General features: G+C 48.7%; 1 protein-coding gene across 2 annotated transcripts in view; it reads left to right on the top strand.

Annotated features, from left to right (window-relative positions):
- The first annotated feature begins 2,920 nt into the window (after nucleotides 1–2,920).
- RIGI (RNA sensor RIG-I) overlaps nucleotides 2,921–24,422 on the top strand; it is a 289,257-nt gene continuing 267,755 nt past the window's right edge. The window contains exon 1 of one of the 2 annotated variants that reach the window (XM_063914195.1): nucleotides 2,921–3,138. The gene's annotated coding sequence lies outside the window, so the exon portion shown is untranslated. Of the gene's footprint in view, nucleotides 3,139–11,188; nucleotides 11,291–24,422 lie in introns of those variants that run through there. The other variant, XM_063914196.1, reaches the window with a different exon arrangement.

Here is a 24,422-nt window from a genome sequence, read left to right on the forward strand (position 1 = left end):
AGGTAAGTATGCACTGCTGTCACAGGTTTAGCGTGCGGGAGGAGGGTTAGGTTTAGGCACACTCGGGGAGGTTAGGGTTAGGCTGCAGAGAGGGGGGTAGGATTAGGCACTAAGGGGGCCGGTATTTAGGAACTACTGGGGGGAGGTTAGGGTTAGGCTGTGAGTGGGAGGGTTATGGGTAGGGGAAGGGGATTAGGGTACCCTCTGCACCCTTGTCGGCAGTGCTGCGATTGGAATGCTGATGTGTTTTCTCATTTCTAGCCTTATATCATGTAGCCCTGGCTCAGCTCACTTGTATAAGTGCTTTTGACCGAATCAGATGTTTTAGGCAGCTTCACATGATGATCCCAGGAGTAGCGGGTGCACCACAGGTAGCAGCAGTGCCTGTACAATAGCTTCACGTTGTATTCTCGTAGATCCTTAGCTTGGTCTAGTTGTGAATGGAGCTGGGAATATCAGGGCAAACTTACTGTAGTTGATGGCTGAAACAACCACTGAGGTCGGGCTACAAGCCCATGACACTCCCAGAAAACGCAAGGAAAGCAACCACCCAAGTTCAGCCACCCGCTCCTAGACTGCTCACCCTTCCCCACAGCACTTACGCTGTCACCGTCGCTCACCTCCCACCCGCAGCACAGCGTAGAGCAGCCACAGAGCCATCTTCACTCTCTGCTCGGCCCCCGTGTGAAGCCGCTGCATGTGACCAGGAGGGGGAAGGAGCACCGCCAGAGGACTGGTAGTGGTAAGGCTCCACCTTCGCTTTTTACAGGCAGGAAGCGCCGTCAAACAACCAGGAATTAGCTGCAGAGGAGCGCATCCCCGGGGACCCTCACATTTTTGAAAAGTGAGTCGCTGCTCTCAGATCTAGGTAAAATACGCGCTATTTGCAAACACTGGCATATCATGTGCATCTGGCACTGCTGGGGGGCATATCATGTGAATCTGGCACTGCTGGGGGGCGTATCGCGTGTATCTGGCACTGCTGGGGGGCATATGTCTATCTGGCACTGCCCTACTGGGGTCATTATGTGTATCTGACAGTACACTAGAGAATAGGGGAGATTCAAATGTTTGAAAAGTCAGTTGGGAGCCTGTTTTTTCCTATCTAATAGACAGGAAAAAAACAGAACCCCAACCGATTTTTCAAACATTTGAATCTCCTCCTATATGTGTAAGGAATACTACTGTGGCTGTTATGTGTAAGGCTGCTAATTGTGTGTGTAGAGGGGTTGTGAAAATATATTTGTTTATAGTTTAATAATATGAAGTTTCGAGGCCACGCCCACTTTTCCAGTTGCGCTTCGAAATTTTCTCGCTCATGGTGCTAGTAGGCCTGGAGCCAGCCCTGGTGTGAGTGACGTGCCCTGCCTCTAACCGATTCTCAACAGATGAAAAAGGGGGTGTGCTCTCTCTACAATGGCTCTGGTCTCTCTTACGGTCACCTATGTATGTGGATAATACCAAGGTGTGAAAGTGTATGTTGAAACACACTGGTATGGTAGGAGATACCTTGTGGCGCTGCCCACCCCCTGGACATTTGGCTGACTGTTTTCCTGATTGCCTGGAAGGGAATTCGATCAGAGGAGCCACCAGCAGGGTATTTCCCGGGGTACCCTGCCTTTATTTGACACCTGCGGCTCCTCCACCTGCATCGGTAGGATCACATTCCCCCCATGGCCTGTTCATAGTCCACTTGATTTTTTATGTATTGCTTGTTTTTAGACATTGTATGGTAGTATTGTATTAAATTCCATTTTATTTACCATACCAGTGTGTTTCAACATACACTTTCACACCTTGGTATTATCCACAAACATAGGTGACCGTAAGAGAGACCAGCGCCATTGTAGAGAGAGCACACCCCCTTTTTCATTTTGCACTTTTGTACTGAGCCCGTAGGGAGCTCTGGCACTCTCCACACGACCAGCTGTCTCAGTCCTATACAGCGCAGACTTGCTACTCCCGCCCTCCAGTTTGCACAGATTCTCAACGGATATTCAACTGAATTTTTTAACATTTTATTGTTGCTATGAAAATTCTGACTATACTGGTGGGGTCACCTGACCACTGGCCTATGGTGGTCATTCCGAGTTGATTGCTAGCTGCATTCGTTCGCTGTGCAGCGATGAGGCAAAAAAAACGGCACTTCTGCACATCTGTATGCGGCGCAATGCGCGCGCGCGACGTACTATTACAACGAACGATGTAGTTTCACACAGGGTCTAGTGAAGCTTTTCAGTCACATGACATGAAGTGGGCGTTTCTGGGTGTTAACTGACCGCTTTCAGGGAGTGTTCGGAAAAACGCAGGCGTGGCTGGGCGAACGCAGAGCGTGTTTGTGACGTCAAAACAGGAACTGAACAGTCTGAAGTGATCGCAAGCGCTGAGTAGGTTTTGAGCTACTCAGAAACTGCACAAAAAAGACTTTGTAGCCGCTCTGCGATCCTTTCGTTTGCACTTCTGCTAAGCTAAAATACACTCCCAGTGGGCGGCGGTATAGCATTTGCACAGCTGCTAAAAACTGCTACCGAGCGATCAACTCGATGACCACCTATATGCCTTCTAGGATCTGCACATTTGCACAATGACAACACAATTTTATGTTGCAGGGGTGGGGTGTGCCAGCCTGTGATACACAGACATACTTACAGTTGGGTGGGGATCTTGTCCAATCTCAACTCTACTTTGGGTTAAAATAAAGCTGACTAGTATCTGTGTGCTACATGTAAAAGCAGGCAATGTTTGCCCACCATTAAACTCAAATGGTTTGTCCATGTGTAAATTTGCTGGCTAAACAGAGAGCGTGATAAATAAGCAAGCCAAGGGAAAAATCCCCCAGTACTACTGCCCGGCTCTAGTCTCAGGCTCGTGAAATGAAACTGACGAAGCGTTAGCTTCCTCAGTCAGATCAGCTGGGAGCTAGTGAGAGGAGCCAGGTTTCGTTTCTCCCAGAGTGACTGGTGGGGTGGCGTCTGTGCTTCCGCCTGTGTGACTGCAGTCACTGTGAGCACTGCCTTACTTTCTGTTTCTGCTGTTTATATAGCAGCAGCAGGCTTGTGTATCTCCGTCTGCGGCTCAGCAGTGCTCTCAGCTACAGCTTGGCTTGATCTGAACGTCGCTGGATGAAATTAACTCTAGGTAAGAAAGCTTCGTATTCAAATCCCCCACTTCCCATGCCCAGTCCCCTATCCCTGAGGAGCCCTCTTCTGTGCTGGGAGGTAAGAAGTCAGGTTATATTGGTGGGAGAGTATAGGTCAGGCTGGTGACCAGCGCAATGTGCTGCCTGTGCCCTTACAGCATTTCTGCAGGGTTCTGTGCACTGCCAGCTAAGGGGCTTCTTATGTACAGACAATTCCACCACGTTTTACTAACACTGGAAATGGCTTTTCTCTGACGTCCTAGTGGATGCTGGGAACTCCGAAAGGACCATGGGGAATAGCGGCTCCGCAGGAGACTGGGCACAAAAGTAAAAGCTTTAGGACTAGCTGGTGTGCACTGGCTCCTCCCCCTATGACCCTCCTCCAAGCCTCAGTTAGATTTTTGTGCCCGAACGAGAAGGGTGCAATCTAGGTGGCTCTCCTGAGCTGCTTAGAGTAAAAGTTTAAATTAGGTTTTTTATTTTCAGTGAGTCCTGCTGGCAACAGGATCACTGCATCGAGGGACTAAGGGGAGAAGAAGCGAACTCACCTGCGTGCAGAGTGGATTGGGCTTCTTAGGCTACTGGACATTAGCTCCAGAGGGACGATCACAGGCCCAGCCATGGATGGGTCCCAGAGCCGCGCCGCTGTCCCCCTTACAGAGCCAGAAGAGCAGAAGAGGTCCGGAAAATCGGCGGCAGAAGACGTCCTGTCTTCAATAAGGTAGCGCACAGCACCGCAGCTGTGCGCCATTGCTCTCAGCACACTTCACACTCCGGTCACTGAGGGTGCAGGGCGCTGGGGGGGGGCGCCCTGAGACGCAATAAAAATACCTTAGATGGCAAAAAAAATACATCACATATAGCTCCTGGGCTATATGGATGCATTTAACCCCTGCCAGAATACATAGAAAAACGGGAGATAAGGCCGCCGATAAGGGGGCGGAGCCTATCTCCTCAGCACACTGGCGCCATTTTCCCTCACAGCTCCGTTGGAGGGAAGCTCCCTGGCTCTCCCCTGCAGTCACTACACTACAGAAAGGGTTAAAAAAGAGAGGGGGGGGCACTAATTACGCGCAGTATTAAAGATACAGCAGCTATAAGGGGAAAAACACTTATATAAGGTTATCCCTGTGTGTATGTATATGTATATATATATATATATATATATATATAGCGCTCTGGTGTGTGCTGGCAAACTCTCCCTCTGTCTCCCCAAAGGGCTAGTGGGGTCCTGTCCTCTATCAGAGCATTCCCTGTGTGTGTGCTGTGTGTCGGTACGTTTGTGTCGACATGTATGAGGAGAAAAATGATGTGGAGACGGAGCAGATTGCCTGTAATAGTGATGTCACCCCCTAGGGGGTCGACACCTGAGTGGATGAACTGTTGGAAGGAATTACGTGACAGTGTCAGCTCTGTATAAAAGACAGTGGTTGACATGAGACAGCCGGCTACTCAGCTTGTGCCTGTCCAGACGTCTCATAGGCCGTCAGGGGCTCTAAAGCGCCCGTTACCTCAGATGGCAGATATAGACGCCGACACGGATACTGACTCCAGTGTCGACGGTGAAGAGACAAATGTGACTTCCAGTAGGGCCACATGTTACATGATTGAGGCAATGAAAAATGTTTTACACATTTCTGATAATACGAGTACCACCAAAAAGGGGTATTATGTTCGGTGAGGAAAAACTACCTGTAGTTTTCCTGAATCTGAGAAATTAAACGAGGTGTGTGATGATGCGTGGTTTTCCCCCGATAACAACTGATAATTTCTAAAATGTTATTGGCATTATATCCTTTCCCGCCAGAGGTTAGGGTGCGTTGGGAAACACCCCCTAGGGTGGATAAAGCGCTCACACGCTTGTAAGGGCTCTACCCTCTCCTGAGATGGCCGCCCTTAAGGATCCTGCTGATAGAAAGCAGGAGGGTATCCTAAAATGTATTTACACACATACTGGTGTTATACTGCGACCAGCAATCGCCTCAGCCTGGATGTGCAGTGCTGGGTTGGCGTGGTCGGATTCCCTGACTGAAAATATTGATACCCTAGATAGGGACAGTATATTTTTGCCTATAGAGCATTTAAAAGATGCATTTCTATATATGCGTGATGCACAGCGGAATATTTGCCGACTGGCATCAAGTCTAAGTGCGTTGTCCATTTCTACCAGTAGAGGGTTATGGACACGACAGTGGTCAGGTGATGCGGATTTCAAACGGCATTTGGAAGTATTGCCTTATTAAGGGGAGGAGTTATTTGGGGTCGGTCTTTCAGACCTGGTGGCCACGGCAACAGCTGGGAAATCCACGTTTGTACCCCAGGTCGCCTCTCAACATAAGAAGACGCCGTATTATCAGGCGCAGTCTTTTCGTGGACAAGCGGGCAAAAGGTTCCTCATTTATGCCCCGTGACAGAGGGAGAGGAAAAAGGCTGCAGAAATCAGCCAGTTCCCAGGAACAGAAACCCTCTCCCGCCTCTGCCAAGCCCTCAGTATGACGCTGGGGCTTTACAAGCAGAATCAGGCATGGTGGGGGGCCCGTCTCAATGAATTTCAGCGCGCAGTGGGCTCACTCGCAAGTAGACCCCTGGATCCTTCAGGTGATATCTCAGGGGTACAAATTGGAATTCGAGACGTCTCCCCCTCGCCGTTTCCTAAAGTCGGCTTTACCGATGTCTCCTTCTGACAGGGAGACAGTTTTGGAAGCCATTCACAAGCTGTATTCCCAGCAGGTGATAATCAAGGTACCCCTCCTGCAACAGGGAACGGGGTATTATTCCACACTGTTGTGGTACCGAAGCCGGACGGCTCGGTGAGACCGATTCTAAATCTAAAATCTTTGAACACTTACATACAGAGGTTCAAATTCAAGATTGAGTCACTCAGAGCAGTGATTGCGAACCTGGAAGAAGGGGACTACATGATGTCTCGGGACATCAAGGATGCTTACCTTCATGTCCAAATTTACCCTTCTCACCAAGGGTACCTCAGGTTTATGGTACAGAACTGTCACTATCAGTTCAGACGCTGCCGTATGGATGGTCCACGGCACCCCGGGTCTTTACCAAGGTAATGGCCGAAATGATGATATTCCTTCGAAGGAAGGGAATTTTAGTTATCCCTTACTTGGACGATTCCCTGATAAGGGTAAGATCCAGGGAACAGTTGGAGGTCGATGTAGCACTATCTCAGGTAGTGTTGCGGCAGCACGATTGGATTCTCAATATTCCAAAATCGCAGCTGGTTCCGACGACTCGTCTTCTGTTCCTAGGGATGATCCTGGACACAGTCCAGAAAAAGGTGTTTCTCCCGGAGGAGAAAGCCAGGGAGTTATCCGAGCTAGTCAGGAACCTCCTAAAACCTAGCCAAGTCTCGGTGCATCAATGCACAAGGGTTCTGGGTAAAATGGTGGCTTCCTACGAAGCAATCCCATTCGGCAGATTCCACGCAAGAACTTTCCAGTGGGACCTGCTGGACAAATGGTCCGGGTCGCATCTTCTGATGCATCAGCGGATAACCCTGTCACCAAGAACAAGGGTGTCCCTCCTGTGGTGGTTGCAGAGTGCTCATCTTCTAGAGGGCCGCAGATTCGGCATTCAGGACTGGGACCTGGTGACCACGGATGCCAGCCTGCGAGGCTGGGGAGCAGTCACACAGGGAAGGAATTTCCAGGGCTTATGGTCAAGCCTGGAGACATCACTTCACATAAATATCCTGAAGCTAAGGGCCATTTACAATGCTCTAAGCTTAGCAAGACCTCTGCTTCAAGGTCAGCCGGTGTTGATCCAGTCGGACAACATCACGGCAGTCACCCACGTAAACAGACAGGGTGGCACAAGAAGCAGGAGGGCAATGGCAGAAGCTGCAAGGATTCTTCGCTGGGCGGAAAATCATGTGATAGCACTGTCAGCAATTCCGGGAGTGGACAACTGGGAAGCAGACTTCCTCAGCAGACACGACCTCCACCCGGGAGAGTGGGGACTTCACCCAGAAGTCTTCCACATGATTATAAACCGTTGGGAAAAACTCGACAGGTATTGCGCCAGGTCAAGGGACCCTCAGGCAATAGCTGTAGACGCTCTGGTAACACCGTGGGTGTACCAGTCAGTGTATGTGTTCCCTCATCTGCCTCTCATACCCAAGGTACTGAGATTGATAAGATGGAGAGGAGTAAGCACTATATTCGTGGCTCCGGATTGGCCAAGAAGGACTTGGTAACCGGAACTTCAAAAGATGCTCACGGAGGATCCGTGGCCTCTACCTCTAAGATGGGACCTGCTTCAGCAAGGACCCTGTCTGTTCCAAGACTTACCGCGACTGCGTTTGATGGCATGGCGGTTGAACGCCGGATCCTGAAGGAAAAAAAAGGCATTCCGGATGAAGTCATCCCTATCCTGATCAAAGCCAGGAAGGATGTAACCGCAAAACATTATCACCGCATTTGGCGAAAATATGTTGCGTGGTGCAAGGCCAGTAAGGCCCGACGGAGGAAATTCAACTGGGTCGATTCCTACATTTCCTGCAAACAGGAGTGTCTATGGGCCTGAAATTGGGGTCCATTAAGGTTCAAATTTCGGCCCTGTCAATTTTCTTCCAAAAAGAACTAGCTTCAGTCCCTGAAGTTCAGATGTTGTAAAAGGGGTACTGCATATACAGCCTCCTTTTGTGCTTCCAGTGGCACCTTGGGATCTCAATGTAGTTTTTGGGTTCCAAAAAAGTCACATTGGTTTGAACCACTTAAATCTGTGGAGTTAAAATATCTCACATGGAAAGTGGTCATGCTGTTGGCCCTGGCCTGGGCAAGGCGCGTGTCAGAATTGGCGGCTTTATCCTGTAAAAGCCCTTATCTGATTTTCCATTCGGACAGGGCGGAATTGAGGACTCGTCCTCAGTTTCTCCCTAAGGTGGTTTTCAGCGTTTCACCTGAACCAACCTATTGTGGTGCCTGCGGCTACTAGGGACTTGGAGGACTCCAAGTTGCTAGACGTTGTCAGGGCCCTGAAAATATATGTTTCCAGGACGGCTGGAGTCAGAAAATCTGACTTGCTGTTTATCCTGTATGCACCCAACAAGCTGGGTGCTCCTGCTTCTAAGCAGACTATTGCTCGTTGGATTTGTAGTACAATTCAGCTTGCACATTCTGTGGCAGGCCTGCCACAGCCAAAAATCTGTAAATGCCCACTCCACAAGGAAGATGGGCTCATCTTGGGCGGCTGCCCGAGGGGTCTCGGCTTTACAACTTTGCCGAGCAGCTACTTGGTCAGGAGCAAATACGTTTGTAAAATTCTACAAAATTGATACCCTGGCTGAGGAGGACCTGGAGTTCTCTCATTTGGTGCTGCAGAGTCATCCGCACTCTCCCGCCCGTTTGGGAGCTTTGGTATAATCCCCATGGTCCTTTCGGAGTCCCCAGCATCCACTAGGACGTTAGAGAAAATAAGAATTTACTTACCGATAATTCTATTTCTCATAGTCCGTAGTGGATGCTGGGCGCCCATCCCAAGTGCGGATTGTCTGCAATACTTGTACATAGTTACAAAAATCGGGTTATTATTGTTGTGAGCCATCTTTTCAGAGGCTCCTCTGTTATCATGCTGTTAACTGGGTTCAGATCACAGGTTGTACGGTGTGATTGGTGTGGCTGGTATGAGTCTTACCCGGGATTCAAAATCCTTCCTTATTGTGTACGCTCGTCCGGGCACAGTATCCTAACTGAGGCTTGGAGGAGTAGCAAAAGGGTTAACTCCCTATGAGAAGACATATGCTTTGATACATTGCTGATTGCCATAGCACAAGGGCTTAATTCCCTGTGAGAAGGCATATCCCTTGATACATTATTTTAAATATAAAGTATCAGGACATATGGATACAAATGTATCCACTAACATTCTGCATGCAAATATCTGACTTAAAGCTTAAGCATTAGCAGCAAGATTAGAAATCCACATGAGAAGTCCTTACTTAACCATATCCACATATTAGAACGGGTACTAAGATAATTTTAACTCTTTATTCTTTAGCACATCTTTAGATTATTTTCATTTATTATATTCTTGTCACTTTTTTTTCTTCTATTAATTCTTTAACACTTCGCTTTACTCAGCCCTAAATAAGGCTGAATTGGAAATAATATATTTGAGCCCTACAGGCTTTCAGACAAGGGTGGTATGTCCATACCGAGTTTTAAATGTTTGAAATAAATTGTATTTTTAAACAATAAACTAAGGGGAGGGAGTGCACCCGCGAAATCCAATTCTTTTCTTCTTTCTAAAATTCTTTAACTGTTGTCAAATCGAAGGGTAGCACCCGTATAAGTGGCCAGTATCATCTAAACAATATAGTTTGCTACACTTTTAAGTACCACTAACCCACCAAAAAATGGCCTAATAAATAATCTGTGTTTCTGGTGCGGATGAAAACCTCTTTCCCCATCTTCAAAGGCTACAGATCTTAGTGCTGCCTTGTGATTTCACCAGTATTTTTTTTTTTTGTATATTCGGTCACATCGCATTTCACATTATATTTATGGGGAATGCAATGTGGGTTACTAAAAAAATGAAGACTGCTCCAAGTTCCGTTTAATACGTTGGAGTGATACTAAAATAATGTGAAAAGGGTGTGAAGTCATGGAATAATATTTTCCAGGCCAATAAGAAAGTCCCCAGATATACCATTATCAAATGGGTTCAGTATGATTTACCGGCAGATGGTATGCCGGTTGTCAGTATACCCATACCTCCCAACTTTTGGTGGTGGTAATCCGGGACCTGCCGTGCCAGAGGCGCGCACGCAGCCGAAACTGGGCGTGGTATCGGGAGGGGTGGGTGTGGCCTTGGGAGGAGCTGCGAGGCCTAACGCCGTTACCCTGTTTTAGTTCTTTTGCAGCCCCCGGCTAGCCTTCCCTGCATCTATTCAGCGATCACCGGCTGCTTTGCAGAGCAGAGCAACGATGATTACTGACTCTCCCAATCTGCCCCCCGCCCGCAGGACACTGCGACCCGTGGGAGGGGAAGTGGGTCACTGTCCAATTAGTGGGACTGTCCCGCTGTATTCGGAGCAGTTGGGAAGTATGGTATACCGACAGTGGCATCCCGTCTGCCGGAATCCCGACAGCGAGCCCCCTTGCTTCAGTGAAATCTCCTTCTTACTTGTCATCCCCAAATTTCCAAATTCATCAAACCTAAGAAAATACATAATTTTCAGAATTTGATTGCAAGAACAGATGCCATCTTCAGATGTTTCCCCGATGCCCTGCTCCTTCCTATGGAAAGGAGTATCGGGTTGATCTCGGAGTGATCTCTTTTGATCACTCCACCCCTATTTAGATCCCTCCGTCAGCTGTCGGGTTTTTTGTGCACATGCGTGAACCCCATTCCATGCATGCACACTAGTACTGCTGTGCCAGTCACAGCAGTGCTGGGATTGCAGGGACAGCTGATCTTAGATCAGTTGTTTCCGCAGCGTAACAGTGTTGAATTGCTCCATATTTTTTATCCACCGCTACTACTCGCAGCGAGTTGGATACTTATCAAATTTTTTTTTATTATCAAATTATGTAAAAACTGCGGGTTCTGTTTATTGTTATAGATTGTTGCTATTTTACTATAGCCTAATGTATGGTATTTTAGGGATGGACATCGATGGTCGATGTTTCCGAACCATCAATGTTTTTGTTTTGATGGTAGTGGTTTTAGCATTTAATGGTGCCCTCCCGATGTTTTTCACCATCGAATGATAGTCATTCGATGGTCTTCCGATGATGGCTTGTTTTTTCTAATTTCCAATAGCTATGCCTTCCCTTGCTGCTGTGTCTGTATCAGGGAAACTTCCTACGTTCGCTGGAGCCTGCGGGACACTCTCTCTGCTTCACACATGAGCCTGCTCAGCCAGTCCCCTCACCCCCTCCCCTCTCTAGGCTGCTGCTTAGCAACAGGGCCCACTGCTAGCTCTGATTGGCTCTCACTGACACAGAGAGCCAATCAGAGCAAAGACATCACCCTGCAGCAGCAGCAGAAGCCACAGACACACGAAGCTCAGGAGGAATCAGGGGAGGAGACAGAGTGACCTCACTGATCTTTATATCACCCCAGCTATACACCACCACTGATCAGGGGCCAGCATTTAGGATGGCTATGGACAAAGTCCTTGCATGAGTATGTTTTGGACGGGGCAATACAGCGTACCAGTAAGAAATTCCAAGCGCAGCGCCTCTCCTGCCCCTCAATTCTCTTTGATGCCCGGTCTCACTCTCCATCGGCGGCGGCTGGGTCAATCTGAATAAGGCACCGGTTTGCTAGCCAATCAGAGCTCGCGGACCGGCAGCTGCAGCTCCTGATTGGCTGCCGATCTGCGGGCTCTGATTGGCTAACGAACCGGCGCCTCATTACAGATTGACCCCGCCGCCGCTGCTGGAGAGTGAGACCGGGCATCAAAGAGAATTTAGGGGCAGGAGAGGCGCTGCGCTTTCCTCCCCTCACATAGAAGAAACAGCCAGCGGTAAGAGGTGGTGGTGGGAGGGGGGGCTTGGGGGGTAATGAGCACACAGTGGGGTAATGTATTTCTGGCACAGGTGGCATTGAATGTCTGGTACATGGGGGCAATGTATAGCTGGCACTGTGGGGACATTGTATATCTGGCACAGGGGGGCATTGTATATCTGGCACAGGGGGGCATTGTATATCTGGCACAGTGGGGGCTTTGTATATCTGGCACAGGAGGGCATTGTATATCTGGCACAGTGGGGGCAATGTATAGCTGGCACAGGAGGGCATTGTAATTGTATATCTGGCACTGTGGGGGCATTGAATATTTGGCACACGGGGGCATTGTATATCTGGCACAGTGGGTGCATTGTATATCTGGCACAGTGGGGGCAATGTATAGCTGGCACAGGAGGGCTTTGTAATTGTATATCTGGCACTGTGGGGGCATTGAATATTTGGCACACGGGGGCATTGTATATCTGGCACAGTGGGGGCATTGTATATCTGGCACAGTGGGGGCATTGTATAGCTGGCACAGTGGGGGCATTGTAATTGTATATCTGGCACTGTGGGGGCATTGAATATCTGGCACAGGGGGGCATTGTATATCTGGCAGAGGGGGCAATGTATAGCTGGCACAGGAGGGCATTGTAATTGTATATCTGGCACTGTGGGGGCATTGAATATCTGGCACAGGGGGGGCATTGTATATCTGGCACAGGGGGGCATTAAATATCTGGCACAGGGGGCATTGTATATCTGGCACAGTGGGGGCAATGTATAGCTGGCACAGGAGGGCATTGCAATTGTATATCTAGCACTGTGGGGGCATTGAATATCTGGCACAGGGGGGCATTGTATGTCTGGCACAGTGGGGGTAATGTATAGCTGGCACAGGAGGGCATTGTAATTGTATATCTGGCACTGTGGGGGCATTGAATATCTGGCACTGTGGGGGCAATGTTACTTCATCATTGGGCATTGTGTGTGTATATTATATATGTATATTATACACACAATATCCAGTGATAAAGTAATATGTTGATCAGAGTCTGGCCCTGCCCCCAATCCCAATTCCCACGTTGCCAACGGAAATGTAGGCTTTTGCGCATGCGCTAGTCATATAAATAGTTTTCACCATCGAATACTTTTGATGTGATGGTTATAACCATCGCATCAAAAGTTTCAATGGCGAAAGCGTTGCCATCATATGATGGTTTGCTTTCGATGTCCATCCCTATGGTATTTTACTTAACTGTCCTGCAGAAGGCTAATTAGTACTGCAGATCGTAATCCACATTATTATTAACGGGTACCACGGTCTGACCCCTATGTACCAAACTCCGTGTTTGACACCTTTGCTAAACAGATCTTCAGCTGGTGTAAACCGCTTAAACTTTAAGCCTATGGAGGATTACTTACAAAAGAGGGATCTTCTGATCTTTCTACCTTAGGGGGTCTATTCAATTAGTGCCGGAATTTCCGACACTAATTGAATAGATTATACTTTTCAGAGGGCCGGCATTTCTGTATTTAAAATCCTTTTTTTTATTGATTTTATGTAATATTCTAATTTTCTGAGAATTTGGATTTGGGATTTTCTTAAGCTGTAAACCACAATCATCAAAATTATAACAAATAAAGGCTTGAAATATCTCACTTTGCATGTAATGAGTCTATATAATATATTAGTTTCACCTTTTAAGTTAAATTACTGAAATAAATGAACTTTTGCACGATATTCTGCTTTTCTGAGTTTCACCTGTATAGGGAATATAGTTGGTTCTGGACTCCGGGAGCTTCAAGGGACATAGGGGGTAGTTCAGACCTGATCGCTCGCTAGCGTTTTTTGCAGCGCTGTGATCAGGTCAGAACTGCACATGCATACGCACCGCAATGCGCTGGCCTGTCGCACAGGAACAAAGCGGATCGCCGCTCAGCGATAATTTTGTGCAAAGAATCCATTTGCACGGGTGATCACAAGGAGATTGACAGGAAGAAGGCGTTTGTGGGTGGTAACTGACTGTTTTCTGGGAGCGGTTGGAAAAACGCAGTCGTGTTCAAGTGTTTGCAAGGAGGGTTCCTGATGTCATTTCCAGGACCTGACAGGCTGAAGTGATCGCAGCGGCTGAGTAAGTCCTGGGCTACTCAGAGACTGCACAAGATTTGTTTGTACAGCTCTGCTACACATGCGTTCACACAGCAGTGCAAAAAAAACCCTAGCGAGCGATGAGGTCTGAATTAGGGGGGTCATTCCGAGTTGTTCGCTCGCAAGCTGCTTTTAGCAGCTTTGCACACGTTAAGCCGCCGCCTACTGGGAGTGAATCTTAGCATATCAAAATTGCGAACGAAAGATTAGCAGAATTGCGAATAGACACTTCTTAGCAGTTTCTGAGTAGCTCCAGACTTACTCGGCATCTGCGATCAGTTCAGTGCTTGTCGTTCCTGGTTTGACGTCACAAACACACCCAGCGTTCGCCCAGACACTCCTCCGTTTCTCCAGCCACTCCCGCGTTTTTCCCAGAAACGGTAGCGTTTTTTCACACACTCCCATAAAACGGCCTGTTTCCGCCCAGAAACACCCACTTCCTGTCAATCACATTACGATCACCAGAACGAAGAAAAAACCTCGTAATGCCGTGAGTAAAATTCCTAACTGCATAGCAAATTTACTTGGCGCAGTCGCACTGCGGACATTACGCATGCGCATTAGCGACTAATCGCTCCGTTGCAAGAAAAAAATACCAAGCGAACAACTCGGAATGACCCCCTAGGCCCACTGTTAAGCTAAAATCGTTCATAGCCAGAATCGCACCGTGTGTAGGCCCCTTTAGATTATCTGTCCAATCTTTGTGTGTATCCAGCTTTACTGGTTTTAAAGAGTTGATCAAAGTATAAAAAAAACGTATTGACTTTATGGGCAATTAAATATTAGGTTGTATTTTAGTGAATTTAGGGGTACCAGCCAATCAGATCCCAACTGTCATGTTGCAGGCTGTGCTTGAAAAATGACAGGAGCCGGTTGGTTGGTACTTTATCTCTCTTTATCTCTCTCCACTTTATCCCTCTCCAAGGCTTAGTACACGGGGCCAAATTCAGATCTGATCGCAGCAGCAAATGTGTTAGCTAATGGGCAAAACCATGTGCACTGCAGGGGGGGGGGGGGGGGGGGCAGATATAACGTGCAGAGAGAGTTAAGGCCCATACACACGGTGAGATTCCGGCTATGCCCGATTCTCACTATGCGACAGGGGCTAGGTCGGCAACGCAAGCACATAATGAGTGTGCTTGTGATACTGACTGTGTGCGATTTTGGCAAAGTGTCAGTTTTGACTATCTTTTCTATAGAGATAGTCAAAATTGACTTGCCTGCACAGTCTATCTATGCTTGCGGTCGGCATCGAATTGGGATTGCAAGGTGACTTTCACCTTGCGATCTGCACTAACTTTTCTTACGATTTTGACTATATAGCAAAATCATAAGAAAATATCTCCCCGTGTGTACACACCATTAGATTGGGTGGGGTGTGTTCAAACTGAATTCTAAATTGCAGTGTAAAAATAAAGCAGCCAGTATTTACCCTGCAGTGCACATGGTTTTGCCCATTAGCTAACAAATTTGCTGCTGCGATCAGATCTGAATTACCCCTATAGACGCCTCAATCTTCTCAGGCAGTGTGGGGACTCATGTAACAGGCTAAGGGCGGGATGTACTAACCTCCCCCGCCGCGTTATTTGGCTTTTCTCGGCGCTCTTTGTATTATCTTCGCGGCTACTGGTCACCGCACCGCTCCCCGTCTTCATTCTCCTCTCTGCCAATTGCATCATCAACGCCACGGCCACTGATTCCTCTGCTCTCCGTAGTGCTTGGTCAGTGCTGCGCTCCCCTTGTCAGCTGCGCATGCGCACTTGTCACAGTTCCTGGCAGGCAGCTCTATGGAGAGTGGAGGAATCAGTGGCCGCGGCGGGTATGATGCGGATGGCAGAGAGGAGAATGAAGACGGGGAGTGTGGGGGAGCAATGGCTAGTGCCGGGCAGCGGAGCGGTGACCAGTAGCCGCAAAGATAATACAAAGGGCACTGAAAAAAGTCAAATAATGCGGCGGGGTAGGTTAGTACATCCCGCCCTTATTGGATTTTCTCTAACGTCCTAAGTGGATGCTGGGGACTCCGTAAGGACCATGGGGAATAGCGGCTCCGCAGGAGACTGGGCACAAAAATAAAGCTTTAGAACTACCTGGTGTGCACTGGCTCCTCCCCCTATGACCCTCCTCCAAGCCTCAGTTAGATTTTGTGCCCGAACGAGAAGGGTGCACACTAGGTGGCTCTCCTGAGCTGCTTAGTGAAAAGTTTAGTTTTAGGTTTTTTATTTTCAGTGAGACCTGCTGGCAACAGGCTCACTGCATCGAGGGACTAAGGGGAGAAGAAGCGAACTCACCTGCGTGCAGAGTGGATTGGGCTTCTTAGGCTACTGGACATTAGCTCCAGAGGGACGATCACAGGCCCAGCCATGGATGGGTCCCAGAGCCGCGCCGCCGGCCCCCTTACAGAGCCAGAAGACAGAAGAGGTCCGGAAAATCGGCGGCAGAAGACGTCCTGTCTTCAACAAGGTAGCGCACAGCACTGCAGCTGTGCGCCATTGCTCTCAGCACACTTCACACTCCGGTCACTGAGGGTGCAGGGCGCTGGGGGGGGGCGCCCTGAGACGCAATAAAAACACCTTGGATGGCAAAAAATTCATCACATATAGCTCCTGGGCTATATGGATGAATTTAACCCCTGCCAGAATACATAGAAAAACGGGAGATAAGGCCGCCGATAAGGGGGCGGAGCCTATCTCCTCAGCACACTGGCGCCATTTTCCCTCACAGCTCCGTTGGAGGGAAGCTCCCTGGCTCTCCCCTGCAGTCACTACACTACAGAAAGGGTTAAAAAAGAGAGGGGGGGGCACTAATTACGCGCAGTATTAAAGATACAGCAGCTATAAGGGGAAAAACATTTATATAAGGTTATCCCTGTATATATATAGCGCTCTGGTGTGTGCTGGCAAACTCTCCCTCTGTCTCCCCAAAGGGCTAGTGGGGTCCTGTCCTCTATCAGAGCATTCCCTGTGTGTGTGCTGTATGTCGGTACGTTTGTGTCGACATGTATGAGGAGAAAAATGATGTGGAGACGGAGCAGATTGCCTGTAATAGTGATGTCACCCCCTAGGGGGTCGACACCTGAGTGGATGAACTGTTGGAAGGAATTACGTAACAGTGTCAGCTCTGTATAAAAGACAGTGGTTGACATGAGACAGCCGGCTACTCAGCTTGTGCCTGTCCAGACGTCTCATAGGCCGTCAGGGGCTCTAAAGCGCCCGTTACCTCAGATGGCAGATATAGACGCCGACACGGATACTGACTCCAGTGTCGACGGTGAAGAGACAAATGTGACTTCCAGTAGGGCCACACGTTACATGATTGAGGCAATGAAAAATGTTTTACACATTTCTGATAATACGAGTACCACCAAAAAAGGGGTATTATGTTCGGTGAGGAAAAACTACCTGTAGTTTTCCTGAATCTGAGAAATTAAATGAGGTGTGTGATGATGCGTGGTTTTCCCCCGATAACAACTGATAATTTCTAAAATGTTATTGGCATTATATCCTTTCCCGCCAGAGGTTAGGGTGCGTTGGGAAACACCCCCTAGGGTGGATAAAGCGCTCACACGCTTGTAAGAACAAGGGCTCTACCCTCTCCTGAGATGGCCGCCCTTAAGGATCCTGCTGATAGAAAGCAGGAGGGCATCCTAAAAGGTATTTACACACATACTGGTGTTATACTGCGACCAGCAATCGCCTCAGCCTGGATGTGCAGTGCTGGGTTGGCGTGGTCGGATTCCCTGACTGAAAATATTGATACCCTAGATAGGGACAGTATATTATTGCCTATAGAGCATTTAAAAGATGCATTTCTATATATGCGTGATGCACAGCGGAATATTTGCCGACTGGCATCAAGTCTAAGTGCGTTGTCCATTTCTACCAGTAGAGGGTTATGGACACGACAGTGGTCAGGTGATGCGGATTCCAAATGGCATTTGGAAGTATTGCCTTATTAAGGGGAGGAGTTATTTGGGGTCGGTCTTTCAGACCTGGTGGCCACGGCAACAGCTGGGAAATCCACGTTTGTACCCCAGGTCGCCTCTCAACATGAGAAGACGCCGTATTATCAGGCGCAGTCTTTTCGTGGGCAAGCGGGCAAAAGGTTCCTCATTTCTGCCCCGTGACAGAGGGAGAGGAAAAAGGCTGCAGAAATCAGCCAGTTCCCAGGAACAGAAACCCTCTCGCGCCTCTGCCAAGCCCTCAGTATGACGCTGGGGCTTTACAAGCAGAATCAGGCACGGTGGGGGCCCGTCTCAATGAATTTCAGCGCGCAGTGGGCTCACTCGCAAGTAGACCCCTGGATCCTTCAGGTGATATCTCAGGGGTACAAATTGGAATTCGAGACGTCTCCCCCTCGCCGTTTCCTAAAGTCGGCTTTACCGATGTCTCCTTCTGACAGGGAGACAGTTTTGGAAGCCATTCACAAGCTGTATTCCCAGCAGGTGATAATCAAGGTACCCCTCCTGCAACAGGGAACGGGGTATTATTCCACACTGTTGTGGTACCGAAGCCGGACGGCTCGGTGAGACCGATTCTAAATCTAAAATCTTTGAACACTTACATACAGAGGTTCAAATTCAAGATTGAGTCACTCAGAGCAGTGATTGCGAACCTGGAAGAAGAGGACTACATGATGTCTCGGGACATCAAGGATGCTTACCTTCATGTCCCAATTTACCCTTCTCACCAAGGGTACCTCAGGTTTATGGTACAGAACTGTCACTATCAGTTTCAGACGCTGCCGTATGGATGGTCCACGGCACCCCGGGTCTTTACCAAGGTAATGGCCGAAATGATGATACTCCTTCGAAGGAAGGAAATTTTAGTTATCCCTTACTTGGACGATTCCCTGATAAGGGTAAGATCCAGGGAACAGTTGGAGGTCGGTGTAGTACTATCTCAGGTAGTGTTGCGGCAGCACGATTGGATTCTCAATATTCCAAAATCGCAGCTGATTCCGACGACTCGTCTTCTGTTCTTAGGGATGATCCTGGACACCATTCAGAAAAAGGTGTTTCTCCCGGAGGAAAAAGTCAGGGAGTTATCCGAGCTAGTAGGGAACCTCCTATAACCGAGCCAAGTCTCAGTACATCAATGAAAGGGTTCTGGGAAAAATGGTGGCTTCCTATGAAGCAATCCCATGCGGCAGATTCCACGCAAGAACTTTCCAGTGGGATCTGCTGGACAAATGGTCTGGGTCGCATCTTCAGATGCATCAGCGGATAACCCTGTCACCAAGCACAAGGGTGTCTCTCCTGTGGTGGTTACAGAGTGCTCATCTTCTAGAGGGCCGCACATTCAGGACTGGGTCCTGGTGACCACGGATGCCAGCCTGCGAGGCTGGGGAGCAGTCACACAGGGAAGGAATTTCCAGAGCTTATGGTCAAGCCTGGAGACATCACTTCACATAAATATCCTGAAGCTAAGGGCCATTTACAATGCTCTAAGCTCAGCAAGACCTCAGCTTCAAGGTCACCCGGAGTTGATCCATTCGGACAACATCACGGCAGTCACCCACGTAAACAGACAGGGTGACACAAGAAGCAGAAGGGCAATGACAGAAGCTGCAAGGATTCTTCGCTGGGCGGAAAATCATGTGATAGCACTGCCAGCAGTATTCATTCCGGGAGTGGACAACTGGGAAGCAGACTTCCTCAGCAGACACGACCTCCACCCGGGAGAGTGGGGACTTCACCCAGAAGTCTTCCACATGTTTATAAAACTCGACAAGTATTGCGCCAGGTCAAGGGACCCTCAGGCAATAGCTGTAGACGCTCTGGTAACACAGTGGGTGTACCAGTCAGTGTATGTGTTCCCTCCTCTGTCTCTCATAACCAAGGTACTGAGAATTATAAGATGGAGAGGAGTAAGCACTATATTCGTGGCTCCGGATGGGCCAAGAAGGACTTGGTAACCGGAACTTCAAGAGATGCTCACGGAGGATCCGTGGCCTCTACCTCTAAGAAGGGACCTGCTCCAGCAAGGACCCTGTCTGTTCCAAGAGTTACCGCGGCTGCGTTTAACGGCAGGGCGGTTTGAACGCCGGATCCTGAAGGAAAAAGGCATTCCGGATGAAGTCATCCCTATCCTGATCAAAGCCAGGAAAGATATAACCGCAAAACATTATCACCGCATTTGGCGAAAATATGTTGCGTGGTGCGAGGCCAGTAAGGCCCCGACGGAGGAATTTTCAACTAGGTCGATTCCTACATTTCCTGCAAACAGGAGTGTCTATGGGCCTGAAATGGGGGTCCATTAAGGTTCAAATTTCGGCCCTGTCAATTTTCTTCCAAAAAGAACTAGCTTCAGTCCCTGAAGTTCAGACGTTTGTGAAAGGAGTACTGTATATACAGCCTCCTTTTGTGCCTCCAGTGGCACCTTGGGATCTAAATGTAGTTTTTGGGTTCCAAAAGTCACATTGGTTTGAACCACTTAAATATGTGGAGTTAAAATATCTCACATGGAAAGTGGTCATGCTGTTGGCCCTGGCCTGGGCCAGGTGCGTGTCAGAATTGGCGGCTTTATCCTGTAAAAGCCCTCATCTGATTTTCTATTCGGACAGGGCGGAATTGAGGACTTGTCCTCCGTTTCTCCCTAAGGTGGTTTTCAGCGTTTCACCTGAATCAACCTATTGTGGTGCCTGCGGCTACTAGGGACTTGGAGGACTCCAAGTTGCTAGACGTTGTCAGAGCCCTGGAAATATAGGTTTCCAGGACGGCTGGAGTCAGAAAATCTGACTCGTTGTTTATTCTGTATGCACCCAACAAGCTGGGTGCTCCTGCTTCTAAGCAGACTATTGCTCGTTGGATTTGTAGTACAATTCAGCTTGCACATTCTGTGGCAGGCCTGCCACAGCCAAAATCTGTAAAAGCCCATTCCACAAGGAAGGTGGGCTCATCTTGGGCGGCTGCCCGAGGGGTCTCGGCTTTACAACTTTGCCGAGCAGCTACTTGGTCAGGAGCAAATACGTTTGTAAAAATTCTACAAATTTGATACCCTGGCTGAGGAGGACCTGGAGTTCTCTCATTTGGTGCTGCAGAGTCATCCGCACTCTCCCGCCCGTTTGGGAGCTTTGGTATAATCCCCATGGTCCTTACGGAGTCCCCAGCATCCACTTAGGACGTTAGAGAAAATAAGAATTTACTTACCGATAATTCTATTTCTCGTAGTCCGTAGTGGATGCTGGGCGCCCATCCCAAGTGCGGATTGTCTGCAATACTGGTACATAGTTATTGTTACCAAAATATCGGGTTATTGCTGTAGTGAGCCATCTTTTCTTGAGGCTCCTCTGTTATCATGCTGTTAACTGGGTTTAGATCACAAGTTATATGGTGTGATTGGTGTGGCTGGTATGAGTCTTACCCGGGATTCAAAATCCTTCCTTATTGTGTACGCTCGTCCGGGCACAGTATCCTAACTGAGGCTTGGAGGAGGGTCATAGGGGGAGGAGCCAGTGCACACCAGGTAGTTCTAAAGCTTTATTTTTGTGCCCAGTCTCCTGCGGAGCCGCTATTCCCCATGGTCCTTACGGAGTCCCCAGCATCCACTACGGACTATGAGAAATAGAATTATCGGTAAGTAAATTCTTATTTTCTCTAGCATCCATAAGGGATATTGGGGAATTAGTACGATGGGGTATAGACGGGGTCCAAAGGAGCCGGTGCACTTTAAATTTCTTCAACTGGGTGTGCTGGCTCCTCCCCTCTATGCCCCCTCCCACAGGCAGTTTAGAAAAAATACCCTCAGGAGAGGATGCACACTCTGGAGCTCCAGAAAGTTTTCTTCAGTTTCTTTTAAAACTTTATTATTTTCGGTATGCTGTTTGGGCAACTGCATACCTGCACCGTGGGGGGCGGTGCGGTTACCGGTCTCTTCAGGTGTCAGAGCCACTTCCCCGCTGCAGGACCACCGTCCTGAGAGGTTGTTGTACAGTGGGGCACTGCGCCGTAGCAGTCACAATCGCAGCATGCCGCACACCCCTAACATTGCCTGTAGGCGATAAGTGTGGTAAGTACAAACCAGGGGCCCCCGGTTCTTGGTGCGGCACAAGCGCAGGGGCGGCATATGGGACCCTCACGGGGGGGGGGACCCGCATTAGCCCCCCTGTGTACGCTGGCAGCGGTAGTGAGAACTAACACTTCTGTGATGTTTCTACACTTATATGGAGATTTTGCCAGTATAAATATCTATGAAGCTCTGGCGCCATTACAGGGGGCGGAGCTTCCTCAGCGGGACCAGCGGTGTTTTGGCACCTTCTTCTGCTTACAGCTGCAGCAGTAGGCACACACAGCTCCTCCAGACACTCAGGAGGGGTGTAGCAAAGGGGGAGAGCCGCTATTGTACACAATCTGTGTCCTGAAAAGGACAAAAACTCTAGTGTTACACCTTGATATAACAGCTTGCAGTCTCACTGTGGCTGTTTAGCTCGGGTGTGCTGTTCCCTTCTCTCTATCTCTCTCTCACATACAGTAAGGACAGGCTTGCTATTATATTACTTGTCTGTGTGTACAGTATGTGTCTATAAGTGTTGTTTAATGTAAACATGGTAAAACACCAATTATGCAGTGTATGTCACACCAGATTCTCTCCCTCTACATATGGTTCATGTGAACAATGCAGCCAGTCCTCACAACCCAGCTGTGGGGGCTGGGGGGGAGGGCCAAGAGCCTTCCTGGCTAGGTGCCATAAAATCCATGATATCAGATGTGTCATCTCAACTCACTGCTAATACTCAAAAAACTCAACAACTGTCGCAGGCTGTTGCAGACCTAGATGCAAGGGCAGATGTTCAACAGCCCCCCCTCTCTAGATCAGGACCACAAAAACGTGGGTTACCTGCTTTACTTTCATACTCTGATGAGGAGATACAGGAGAAGGGCGAGGACTTGGATCTTGTTACTGGGGATTCCCCTTCTGCACAGAGTATTGAGCCCCTCATTCTGGCTATACAGGACGTATTAAAACTCCCTCTAGAGGACACTGCAGCACAACGGTTGTTTGTCTTAACACAGAACAAACTCAGTGCCACTTTCCCTGATTCTGCAGAGCTGGAAGACCTGTTTAAGTTAGCCTGGAAAAATCCAGATAAAAAATACCAAGTGACAAAACGGTTTTTGCACACTTTCCCATCTGCTCCTGAAGGCAGGAAACTCTGGGAAAACCTCCCGGCTGAAGACGTATCAGTCTCGCCTATCTAAACAGGCGGTACTGCCAGCATCGGGCTCCTTTAACATGAAGGACCCTGGGTATAGAAAAATTGAGACTACACTGAAGTTTATCTACACAGCGGCTGGTATATCTCAAAGACCGGTCATAGCGGGTTGCTGATGACTCATGCCATTCATACGTGGGCTACTCAAATTCAAGAGGGCCTCTCGGGGGGATATGTCCCTGGTCACTACGGTGACTGTCCTAAAACACATTCAAGACACTGCACACATCCTGTGTGACTCTCTCAAGGAGATATGCAATATTAATGCTAGGACCACTGCTATGGCAGTGTCGGCATGCAGAGCTTTATGGTTGCGTCAGTCGATGGCGAACGCAGAGTCCAAGTGCAGTGTAGAGTCTTTTCCTTTTTCAGGGGATTGGCTCTTCGGGGTTGAATTGGATACGTGGATTTCTAAAGTTACTGTGGGGAAATCCAAGTTTCTCCCCTCTGGGGCCCCGCCAGCTAGATGTTACTACCCGAGGCCTTCTGCCCAGTCCTTTCGGTCTAACAGATTTAGATCTAGGGCCAGAGGTGCCTCCAATGCGGCTAGAGGCATCAGAGGGAAGACAAGAAAACCAGCAACCGCAGGTTCTCGGGAACAGAGCACCAGTTCAGCTTCCACTAAGGCCTCAGCATGACTGTTCCCAATCTAAAATCCTTGAACCCTTACCTAAAGGTTTTCACGTTCAAGATGGAATCCTTGCGAGCAGTGATTGCGTGCCTGAAAGAACGGGAGTTCATGGACTCACTGGATATAAAGGAAGCCTATCTCCATATCCCGTTTTGGCCACCTCACCAGGCTTACCTGCAGTTTGCCCTGCTGAACGATCACTACCAGTTCCAGGCGCTACCCTTCGACCTGTCCACAGCTCCGAGGGTGTTCACGAAGGTGATAGTAGAGATGGTGTTCCAACTCCAGGTCCAGAGGGTCAATATTGTCCTTTATCTGGATGATCTCTTGATAAAGGCGAGATCCAGGGAGCTTTTTTTGCTCCATATAGACCACACTATCCAACTTCTGGCACACCATGGGTGGATCCTCAATTTACAGAAGTCCACTTGGAGCCAACTCCGCGACTCCTGTTCCAGGGAATGTTGCTGGATACTGTGGCACGGAAAGTATTCCTCCCAGAAGACAAAGCAAGAACAGTCCAGGAGATGGTCCGAATGGTTCTACGGCCTACTCGAATATCCATCCATCTTTGCATAAGATAGTTGGAAAAGATGGTAGCCTCATACGAGGCGATCCAGTATGGAGGGTTCAATGCCAGAACATTTCAATTGAATCTCCTGAGCAAGTGGTCCGGATCACATCTTCAGATGCACTGGATAATACGGCTGTCACCTCAGGCCAGGATTTCCCTCCTGTGTTGGCTGCAGTTCTCCAACCTAACGTTTCGGGATTCATGATTGGATCCTCCTCACGACAGAAGCGAGTCTGAG

The sequence above is a fragment of the Pseudophryne corroboree genome, chromosome 1 (genome assembly GCF_028390025.1).
Source record: "Pseudophryne corroboree isolate aPseCor3 chromosome 1, aPseCor3.hap2, whole genome shotgun sequence".
NCBI classification, from domain to species: Eukaryota; Metazoa; Chordata; class Amphibia; order Anura; family Myobatrachidae; genus Pseudophryne; species Pseudophryne corroboree.